At 34.6% G+C, this 12498-nt stretch overlaps 1 long non-coding RNA gene across 1 annotated transcript in view; it reads left to right on the forward strand.

Moving 5' to 3' along the window:
• LOC145540915 (uncharacterized) overlaps positions 1-12498 on the forward strand; it is a 359008-nt gene that overhangs the window by 317189 nt on the left and 29321 nt on the right. The window contains exon 4 of the long non-coding RNA XR_014078634.1: positions 12120-12199. This is a non-coding gene — a long non-coding RNA (uncharacterized LOC145540915). The remainder of the gene's footprint in view (positions 1-12119; positions 12200-12498) is intronic.

Below are 12498 nucleotides of genomic sequence, written 5' to 3' on the forward strand. Positions count from 1 at the left end.
TCAAGAAACATAGTTATTATATTTCGTTAGTTGCCTACAGCCTAAAACAGTTCATCAACCTTTGACCTTGATGACCTTTTGAAGATTAGAAACTATTTGTTTTGCTAAATGTTTTTCAACTTGTATTGGCTTTCGTGATTATATCCAAATTATGTATCACCGAAAGGAATATCAAAGTATCAAGGCTGTGTTTTATCACTACTTTCTATTGACTCGATCACCTTTTGTTCTGTTTGTCCCATTACTTATGCTATTTACTTTATTACTTGACCAAAGTAGTGTTGCCAAAACTCCTACTGTAAGCATACATCATGCATTTCACCAATGATTTTACAAAATCATTCAGAGGAGTCTTTATAAATCTTGCAAGTCCTCTTTACCATTTTTACCTTTGGAATTGAAAACACTTGTTTTGTGAAGAAGTATTTTCAAAGTATGCATATGCTCCTTATTTGTTTGTTCCTTTATTAATATCTGTTTGGACTCATTATTTACTGTTTGATTCAATGGCTTCTAATTATCCACTATCACTTATCTTGGCTTGTCTAGTGGGAGCTCTTCAAACTAGTTTCTGTGTCTCATCATTATTTGAGTACTTCTTTTTTGTTTGTGTGTGGGTTTTTTTTTTTTGCAGGCTAAGATTTCTTGCCTTATCTCATACTTTCCCTGATCCAGTATTGGAAACAGCCATTTTTTCCAAGAAGCTCTGGCTTTTTCCAACAGTGAGTAATATTTAGAAGCCAAGATTTGGTTTCTCTGTAATTCCTTGTTGCTCTTGGAGTATCAGTGTTCTCAGGCCCTTCAGTGGAGGAAGCTAGAGAAAGTTTGTGTATGTGTTTCATATACACTATGTTGATTCCTATTATTGATATATACCCGAGATATATCTCTTAGATTTGCATCTATATTGTTTACAAATACCTATCTATCTATCTATCTATATATGGCATATATATATGTGTGTGTGTGTACATGTAGACATGCATGTGTATATGTGTATTCCCACCAATGACTTCAGTTCCAATCTATTACCACAGGGTTTACTCTAATTGTTTTACTTTTCCGTATTTGTAAGTCACTATTTACATATTTGTAAACATTATTTGCACACTTGTAATTCCATATTTGTAAATCACTTCTACAATGAGAAACCTGCCTCCTATTATCCTCAAAATACTTATTTGATTAAACCACTGTAGGTGTACAAACTACTGTCTGCATTGCACTCACTGCCTGGCATGGACACTCTGTTGACTCAGCTTGGGCTTCAATATTCGATGATGCACTTATGTTCTATAAGTCTACCTTCCTTGATATCTGGCCACTCAATTAGACTCTCCCTCCATGTGGATGCCTTTCTTACTCTACTTAGGCAGCCACAACCTGTTCTGGATCACAACTCACACATCTCTTCTCCATTCACTCACCAGTAAGTTGTTATGCTGCACTAAGAGGATTTAGGGCTAACTAATTTAGAAGGGAAGGACTAAGAAAGAAATGGGAAGAAAAAGGGCAGAATAGAAAGAGAGAAAAAGAGTAAAAGCACCATATATTCACCAAGTCATCTATTTATTTGTGCTAATTATGGTCATCCTACACATTGTTCATTATTTTTTGTTTACACTAAGAGCTATTAGGAGAATTTCAATGACTCCCTGTAAGAGTATGCCAAGTGTGTCCATACCCTTCAGATATATAGGGTATAATGTTTTAAAAGAAAATCAAGTCAAATAGCTCAGGGGAGGTCACTGGAAGGAAAAGGAGCAAGTAAAGTAAAAAAAGGACATTAGATATTGTCAGTTTAGGGAATAGCCTATGAGCCTATGAAAATGCCCAGAGGTGAGTAAGACATTATTTGGATAAAGAGCAGAAATGTGGTCTGTATTTTTTATAGTAGCAGAGGAAGATAGTCATCTAAATAATAGCAGCCAATAATTTAAGCCCCACTTCCAGACTTTTGATTAGTTACGATAGTAGTACATAATAATTCCCCAGCTGTCCAATTTGACAGTCTTCTCAACTCTACATATTTTAAGTATCCATTAGCTGATTTAGACAGGATGTTTTGGGCACAATTTATTGACCCAAGAGATAGAATGGCCAGTTCCCAATTGCCTTGCCAAAGGACTGTCAAAATTGTCCCATATTAATGTATGGGTATGTGTAAAAGACAGCTAGAATAGAGAGCTAAGGAATCTTTAGAATATATGAACAGTTGCTGTTAACTTGTAGAGAATCCCTCTCAAATTCTTGTTTCCACACATTCAAAATTCTAATGTTATGGATGGTCAGAAATTAGGTCAACATTGTTGAGTAAGCATATTTGAGAAGCAATAACTTTTTTCAACCTTGATTTTAAATATCCCATGTAAGTCAGGAAATAGGTTTTACCATTAAGTAATCAATAATATAGGCAGCTTGATTAAAGATAATAAATGCAATTTATAACAGTCTTAATCCACAAGCTGACACAGAACACTATTAGATTGTGATAATAAACAGGCATATTGAACAAGTCTTTGATTTGTAAAGATATCCCTAATGAAATTGCCCAGAGAGAATCAATGATCTCAGTCCTTAATTCCTGTGAATGATCCTTTACCTGAACTGGTGATATTGCTATCATTTTGGTGTAGTATAATTATAATTTTAGTTAATACAGAGAGATCTTTATAGGATTGTAAACTTAAGAACATGAAATCTTCCAATAATGATTTATGATGCTCTGACTTCTGATGCTTCCCACGTGGCACTAGCGGTAAGAACCCGCCTGCCAATGCAGGAGATATAAGAGACATGGGTTCAGTCCCTGGATTGGGAAGATCCCCTGGAGAAGGACATGGCGATCCACTCCATACTCTTGCCTGGAGAATATCAGTGACAGAGAAGGTTGGCGGGTTACAGTCCATATCGTCGCAAACAGCTGGACACGACTAAAGCAACTTAGAACACACACACGATTTCTAATGATGGAGTCATCGGTCAATGAATTTTTGTTTCTCATTGGCTCTGGGAGTATAACTGGATCAAAAATTTTATTTTATTTTTTCACCTTGTTTTTTCTTTTCCTTTTTCTCTTCTTTTTAGAATGGTCCTGTTGGTATACTAGTATTTGTATGGTTAAAGTTATATAAAATTTCCTTTGAAGAAGTTTGAAATTTTTTGTGAACGTGCCCACCCCTTGCCCTAAGACACCTATATTTTATTCTTATTAGTACCTCACTCTGAATCCACACTCTTTCTCTGCTTCTTATTTTTATTCTGCCCATGACACAGTGGAATCTTAGGAACAAGGGTCAAGGGATGCTGTAGTGTAACCTGACTACTGTGTGTGTGTGTGTGTGTGTCTGTGTCTATGTGCATGCGTGTGCATGCTCTTGTGCATGCCAGTTGGGTATGATTGCCAAGGGTAAAAATGAATTTCAATATAACACTCAGGTTTTGAAATTGAAAAATTTGAGGGGAAATAAAATACGAAGGCAAACAGGGTTAGGATATAACTGGGACACTTGAGTGTATCCTCAGGCTATTATACAACATCCTTGTGGAAATGTCCAGCAGGCCCTAAAAATCAGAAAGCATTCATTTAAAACTATTTCACACTTAATAATGTTTGATGCTTAGAGTTTTTGCACATTGGGATAAAACAGCATCTTATTCTGTACCTGTATCCTTCTAAATGAAGTCAAAGTTAGATTCCTTTGAAATATTTATTGACTTTGCTTGTGGTTTTCATTGGGCAATGTGAAATGACTACTAGTCCTTTTGAAGTTGATAAAGTTATACTTAAAACATTGAAAGTTTTTAGACTTAATTGACCATAGCTAGTTGCAAACTTATTCCAATTATTTCAGTTAAGGAATGAAGTACAGACCATATTCAAAACAAAATCAGGAGGTGATTCTGATTAGGATGAAAGTTCTATCACAGATTAAGAAATAAAAGTTGTAATGCTGGTACTTCATGTTAGAACAGGCCTTTTAAAAAATCATGAAGTGAAACAGAAGAAGGCTAGAAAAGTTTGGAGTAGGCTAGATAAATTATTTAGAAGGCTCTGTGCTAATCTGCCATAAGTGTAAGAATCAATTTGGCTGATAGGCAATGAATGACTCGTATTTGATATCTGAATTTTTCAATCAGCATTTTCTGAACATGGGTTCTCATTATGATAATGACTAAAGGATTAATTATCACCATGAGAACAGTGATAATAGCACTTTGAACTGTACTTGTCACCATATGACACAGACTATTACTTTTTTAAAAATATATTTTAAGAAAGATATGTGCATTTGGAAGCATTTGATTCACTTGGTGAAAGTGATACTATTAAGTTATTGGAGTTAAATGATGAGGAGACAACATTTTAAAAACACTACTTTCACATTGGCCATCCTTTTTACAGTTTTAATTGACCAGTTAAAGCTGACAGTAATTAACAGTATCAGTGCAAATGCTTATGTCAAATAAATAGTTCAATTAGAATATTTGCTGGTTTCTTCTAAAACTCTCTACTGTAGCAGATAGAATGTTGTAGGAAATAATATTGCTAATTACCTTTCCAAAACAATATCCTTCACTAGCTCAAGTGCAGCAGATTAGATGTAAGGCATTTAATGAGAATGGCACAGCATACTGGATTTTAATTTTAGATACATGCATGGTAAGCAATGAAATAATTGAGAAAAGACTATATTACTAATTGATACTAATGGAGGCAAAGTGTAGGTTTTTGGTATCATGGTTTTTTATAGAGACTAGAAAAATGTTTATTAAAATAATAAAGTTAATTATGTAAATCATTATATTTTCCTTATTTTTCTTCTAAAGCACTCCATATTTGCCACATTAGGGAATGCTGTTGAGTGATAAGGATAAAAACTCTGTAATACGGGATACACCTATTGTAGCTAGCTGCTGTTCTTTGCTATTCAATGACCCTATGGCAGCATGATCAGGACAACCACTGGACAGTAACACATGATACTGCCACTGTGTGCTTAGATGAACTCTACAGCAATTTGTTTTCATCCTTCTGTACTTCTGTTTTTCTCTCTGTTTACATAGGTTTAGGGCAGTAGTTTTTAAACTTTCCTTATCTGATCCCATAGTAAGAAATACATCTTATCACCCATACCAACATATTTTACAGGTAAAATAGGAAAAAGTTTCACAAAAATACTTTCTTAATACAGAATGTATACTATTTTCTTTTTTCTGATCAATTTTAGACTATTTTAATATAGTTATGACCACTAAACTGATGGATTCCAGTCTGTAATTAGAAAAACTCTGTTAAGAACACCTTGGTACTAGCTTATTTATTCCTTCGGACTGGTGGAGGATGATCTGAAGGAATATATAAGTCAGAGATTGCAACTCAGTAATTCTATGTACAATACATAACAAATAATACAAATAAATGAGAACAAGTTAATAGGTCTTTGAGAATAATATTTCAGTGAAATAAAAGTATCCTTCATACTCAAAACAAAATCTTTTAAAATACCAAAGGACCAAGCTGGGATAAAAGTCACTAGTAATTGTGATATGAAAATATAATAATTGCTAATATGTGGCATAAAAGTTTTTGGTAATGTTTTCATATATATGTATATAGTTCCTTAGTAAAATGTAATATGTATATATAAATGTATATATATAGAGAGTACTTTTTGTCCAATATTACTTTGCAATATGATTTTTAATAGCTGCAAATTATAACAAACTGTAATTGGAGAGAATTTAAGTTTGAGTCCTGGGTTTAAAAAGGAAATTTTGACTGCTTAGCTACCCTACCAGAGATGGGCTTCTTCCTGGCTATACCAGAAATCGATAACTTCCTTTTCCAAGTCATAAATGAATGAATCCTTAAGATTGAGTATTTGTTTTTCTGTGTTAAATGTAGTAGATGAAAATTTCTCAAAGTACATGAAACACTTAATTATAACATAAAGTTTTACTATATAAGAATTATAAGAGGCTAAAGAGGGGAGATTCACAAACATAAGACTGAACCCTTGACTTATTGAGGGAAAAGGAACACTAAATGATCTCAGATCATAACTCCTTTTCTGCACTGGAATTTTACACAAACAGTTGTCTCTGCAAATGGCCTTGGTCCCAGGATGCATTAATAATACCTGCTATAAGCCAATAGTGAAACCATTAATGTGTGTCCTCAATATAAGTATTTTAAGTGACATATAATTAACTCATATCTTGTATATACCTAATAGTACTGTTCAATTAACATGCAATGACTCTATTAGTAAATCAAAATTAAATGCTTTGCTGAAGATACCAAGTTTAGAATGTTACTCTCTAAGTCCTTCATGAGTTATCCATTTATAGCTCTCTAATGATTAGTGTATATGTCCTTGAATTGTGACAAACTTTGCCAGTAAAAAGAACAGCTCAGAAGTCTAGTGAGCAAGGAATAGTGGATTCAGTTAATCTGATGGGCATAAGTATTCATTTTCAGCCCGGGAATTTTGCCCTAACCAGCAGGTACAAATCCAGCTGGTTCTATTGGGTGTGCAGGATGGCTTCCAAGCCATAGTGTCCCTTTATTTGACTTTTGGGACAGTTTTGCCCTCTCAGATTAGACATTTAGGTGTTTCCTTCAGAATTCAAGTTTTAATCCCAGAAATAGTATTTTTTCAAGTTCTGAAAAAATCCACGGGCCATCTATACTATGCATCAGTGGTTCCCAACATTTTTGGCACCAGGGACCAGTTTCAATGGAGACAATTTTTATACGGACTGGGCTCAATGAGGGGAGGGTTTGGGGATGATTCAAATGCATTGCAAGTTTCCCAAGTGGGACAGTTGGCAAAGAATCCACCTGCCAATTCAGGAGACACAAGAGACGCAGGTTCAATCCCTGGGTTGGGAAGAGACCCTGGAGGAGGAAATGGAAACGCACTCCAGGATTCTTGCCTGGAAAATTCCATAGACAGAGGAGCCTGGCAGTCTACAGTCTATGGGGGTTGCAAAGAGTCAGACACAACTGTGCAAGCACACATACAAGCACATTACATTTATTGTGCACTTTATTTCCATTCTGACTACATCAGCTGCACCTCAGATCATTAGACATTAGATCCTAGAGGTTGGGGACCCCTGCTATACATCACTCTCTAATTCAGTTGTATTTATACTGTTCTGAAACTGTTTACTTCCTATCTTAAGTAGGTGTAGCTTTGTTTAGATTTGCAGATACAGCATTCCAACTAGGTCATACATTTAAAGGCCTGTTATTGCCCCTTCTTAACATGTACTTGGTGGGGGGAGCAATAGTCACTAAAGGTATAGGTTTTGGAAAAGACTTCCTGAGTTTGAAACCCAGCTTCACTATTTACTGCATAGGGGATTCAGGCCTAGGCATTTCACCGTATGCCTTATTTTCTGATCTACAAAAAAAAAATGATAGAATATAAAATTTTACCAGTCTCATAGCGTGGTTGTAAGGAGCAGGTAAATGAATTCATATAAAACACATTCACAGTAAGATTTAGTAAATATTACCTTTCTCTATATTTGTCCTTAGCATCTAATCACATACAAAGGAGAATTATAACTGAATAAATGTTATTGGATGAATGAATATATACTATAGCTGAAATAGCTCACATACGTCTTATTTACGCAATTTCTTTATGCTGAACTTGAAGATAAAAAGAGGTTGCTTTATATTCCCTAAAACATCTAGTATTTTATGCTACAAATGATATTTAATGAGTGGGATATGAAGAATGAAATTAGCAATAAATGTTACAAAACAAAGTGCACCCTATCCTAGAACAGAAGTCATTTATAATGATTTAATATATATAAATTGCAGGAAAGCTGTATCCTGCAACAGCAAGATCATCTCGCTTTCAGAAGTGATTTTAAATATATACTGTATTATAAATATTCATAAATATATATGCACATATGTGAACAATATATATTGAATTTTATACATAATTTTGAAAAGGAAATCAAAAGTATATGACTACTATCGACTTCAGAACTATTCATATAACCACAGTGCAGTGATATTAGAATATCTCTGAGACTTGTTCCCAGAATAAATTTATTTTGGCAATGGTTTAGAATCCAGAATTCAGACCTTTATATTCAGAGTGATTAGCAGTACTTAGTAGTATTAGCAGCTTGACCCTGAATTCTGTGGTCCCTTCCCTAGACTATGTATAGATATTTGTGTTAAGCAGTGTCTAACCAGTGTACAAAAGATATTAAATTATAGGGAACACATAATAGCAGCCATGGAGGGACTTTGGCAGTGGTACTTTCATCTGAAGTTGATGAGGGTGGGTGGAAGCTAAGAGGATGCTGAACTTGACTTACATATTTATCACCATGTAGTAAGTAGTAAAATGTTTCTGATTTTCTTAGGAGTTCTTGCACCAAAAATAAAATATATCCCACATTGTCTTTTAAATTTACATAGTAATGCTAGAGACACATCCCTCAGAGTGTAGTCGGAAAACATTGTGAGAAGCTGAAGTCCACATTTTTAGTTTGATCCTGTTTTTGTTTTGCTTTATCTAAATACTGACCCATTTCAACTTAGGTGGAAAAGAATTTCATTTGTATCACAGAGCTCTGGAAATATTACTTTAGTTAAAACCCAGACTCTAATCTTAAAACTTGGGATACAATCTTCTCTTGAACTTTTTTAAAAAAATGTAACTGGAAGGGACAAATAGATCTCTAGATACAAATGTTAAAAAAAGGTTCAATAAATTATAATTTAACATAGGGAGAAAAACTCTGAGAAAGAAGGCTGAAGTGTGGAAATATGACTTATTTTGAATATTTCTATTACAGCCATTTTTTCCAAAAGAACTATAGTGCATTTTAAATGATATATATGAATTTGAATTGTATAGTTATTATTTCTGAGTATTATAAATGTAATATCGCTTGCTTAGATGCTGCCTTGGAAAGTGATATTATGGTCAAAATATGTAAAACTTTATTAAGCCCCATATTACCTCCCTCCTTTAGTTAAATTATTGTGAAGTTGACTGATTTGGAGCTAGAAGACAGTGGAAGACTATTCATTGAAATACATTTAATTGAACTTCTGATTCAACAGCTATATTTCATTTCCCCACACTTTTCCTGTCTTCATTTCCTTATCTTCCTCATGGCTATATTTTATCATTGTCTTTCTAGCCATAATTTATTCATCCCATTGCTCCTTCCATTCCTCCCTTTTTTGCTTTGACTTTCCCCTTCCTCCTCACTTTTCATCATATGTGAATTTCCCTGGCCTTACCTGTGTATTTCATGTTTTATATGTGTAGGAACACTAACAAGGTCTTACAGGAAAAGAGGTGAACAAAAATCAAATAACTGTATTGCTGGATGCTCAGTGCATAGTTATTAATGAGATGTTCCAGTTAGGTGTAACCTGGGTGCCCATCTGGGTGACTGGACCCTGATTTATCCAAATATGTTTGGAGTTGCAGGCAAGCTTAAGGATATCACAGGAGAGTTTTTTCTAGAGCAGAGTGTCTCCATCCTCTCTCAGCCCTCTTCACACAGGAGAAGGATACTTGTTATTAATTTGGGTGTTCACTGATCTGCAACTTTTATATAACCCAACAAATATACATATATAATATTGCTATAAATGATATAAAGTCAATGTTGTTGCAGTAACTATTTACAAGATTAACATTTTAAAAATAGAGAGCCAGTATTATTAGCCTTGACTATATTTTCTCTCTTAAAAAGGATATTCTATCTGGAAAGGATCAAAATAATGAATTAAAGAATGAGTCCTCAAACATGTTAATGTATATGCAATATAGGAAAACTTATGGCTCTAAGATTTTTGTTTGTGCTTCAAAGATAACTAATTGGATAATTATTTATCAAAGGGAACTTCAATGGAAAAGCAATTCTGTTTGAAAAAGCATCCTTTCTGTATGTAAACAGTATTTTTTATGAGTTTTATGATAGCTCAGTTGGTAAAGAATCCACCTGCAATGCAGGAGACCCCGGTTTGATTCCTGGTTTGGGAAGATCTGCTGGAGAAGGGATAGGCTACCCACACCAGTATTCTTGGACTTCCCTTGTGGCTCAGCTGGTAAAAAATCCACCTGTATCGTGGGAGACCTGGGTTTGATCCCTGGATTGGGAAGATCCCCTGGATAAGGGAAAGACTACCCACTCCAGTATTCTGACCTGGAGAATTCCATGGACAGTATAGTCCTTGGGGTCACAAAGAATCAGACACAACTGAATGACTTCTACTTTCACTTTTCAACAGGACATTTTGTACTGGTGAGATCTTTTAATGATGGGCATTTTTCTATATATTTTCAAAGCCTTTCCCATCATGTATTTTTGCAAAACCAATTTTAGCATATTATAAACTTTTAAAGATGAACAACTCTGGAATTTATTTAAAAAAAAAAGTGACAGAAATAAATGATTACTAGGAAGCACATTAAGGAGAAAAGATATCCTTTAATCAAATTTAGTTTGCCCTAGTTACATTCTTATTTCCATGGTGGCTAATACTTGCTTGGATTTTAAATTTTTCAGTGTTTCTTCTCTTTTAAGGGTCTCTTATAATTCTCTGACTTTCCAGTTTTTTTCTTTCTACTGCTTCCATTTTTCATGAAAATAATTTGAAATTTCAAATGAGGGATTCTAAGTCCATTGCTATGGGTTACTTGTAAAGTATCTATGAACAAGGTTTTTTAATCAAGATGGAAGATTTATATTTGAAAGCTATCCCCACCCACTTCTTGTCTAGTAACTTGGCACAGAATTAGTCAAGCATATGGAAATGTGGAGATGTCCTATCTGGAGTCTCAGTTCTCATTTATCATGCTAAGGAAGTGGAAGTCAGCTGAAATTAGTCACTAGACTACACCTCTTGGTTTTTACTGCATCCATTCTTCTTCAGTAATAGCAGTAATAGAGTAACTCCCAGGGAGGTATTTTTCTTGGATAAATCCTTTTCCCTCTTTGTATTCTAATCATATCAGCCATTTTTTGTTTCTTGGTGTCTTTTCCAACCTTTGGGCCTTTGCACATTCTGCTACAAAGGCCTTGGGGCTTTTGTTCTTTCTAGCTGAAATAGTTCCTGCTTGATTTTTATTGCATTGATTAACGTTCATCCTGTTAATCTCAGCTTAAATGTGAGCTTTCTTTGCAGGCCTTTCTTAACTACCCCAATTTGGTAGATTTTTCAAGTAAACCTACCCATAAGAAAATATACTTCTTCCTAGCAGTTAGCACAGTTGCCATGAATGAGAAGTAAAGTCTTTCTGTGAATCTTTCTCTCATGGCTGAAGGCACCACAATAAGACTGCATCTGCCTTGTCGATCACTATGTCCTGGGTGCTTAGGACAATGCCTGGAACGTAGGTGTTGCACAGTAATTATTTGTTAAAAAAAATAAAGGAGAGAGAGATTTATGAAGAATGATTATTTTTCAATTCCTTTAGTCTTTGAAAGAATTGGTACATAGAAATTATTTTTAAAATGTCCATGAGTTAATATAGTTTTATAAAGTCATACTTAGAGTATCTAGCATCATACTTAGAAGGTGCTAGCATCATAAGCTTATGGGAAAAGACAGTAGCATCATAAATACCACTTTGGTACCAGTGATTCAGGGGAAAGTGACAGTCTGGAATCAAGACACATGAAGCATCATACAGGTGGTGATCAACACACACATATTAAATAGTTTTAGATGTTTGCGTTTGGTAACAGCTGGCCTTTTATACATTCAGCAATTAGTAAAAAAAACACTATGGAAAATCCTGCAATATAAAGAACTGAATAAAAAGTATCTTAACTGCCTGCAATTTAAAGGGCAAAACAGAATGAGCAGGGGAAAATATGGAAAAATGAGCAAAGTGTGACAGACACTGAAAGTATAGCCAGAGTCCTGCCAATTCCAGGGGGAATATGAATGGAGAGCAGATATAAACTTGTGGAGGTAGGAATATTCATGGCATGTACAGAAAATGGGAAAGAGCTCAACCGAAGAGGAAATTTGAATGTCATAATTAAGGAATTTTGAGGGTGAGGAAAACATAATCCATGTTTGTTTTATTTTTGCTTTTATTTTTCAGCAACTAATCTTGAAGTCAACGTGGAAAAGAAACAAAGCAAGGAATGAGACATCAGTTAAGAATCTGTTGAAACAATTCAGGTCAGAGTTGATCAAACTACATTTTGTGTTATGAGTGGATCAAATATACAAAATAGGAAATATTCCTAAGATAATTGATATGAACACTTTCAAGTAGTTTTTTGTTGAGTATTATGAAAAGTTTACCATGACAAGTGTTTAGAGATTTATAAAAAGCTAAGATTATTAAGAGGAGAAGGAAGCGACAGGATGAGGTAGTTGGATGGCATCACTGACTCAATGGACATGAGTTTGAGCAAACTCCAGGAGATAGAGAAAGACAGGGAAGCCTGGCATACTGCAGTTCATGGGGTTGTAAA

This window comes from Giraffa tippelskirchi, chromosome 3 (assembly GCF_054371585.1).
Source record: "Giraffa tippelskirchi isolate mGirTip1 chromosome 3, T2T-mGirTip1v1.2.pri, whole genome shotgun sequence".
NCBI lineage: Eukaryota > Metazoa > Chordata > Mammalia > Artiodactyla > Giraffidae > Giraffa > Giraffa tippelskirchi.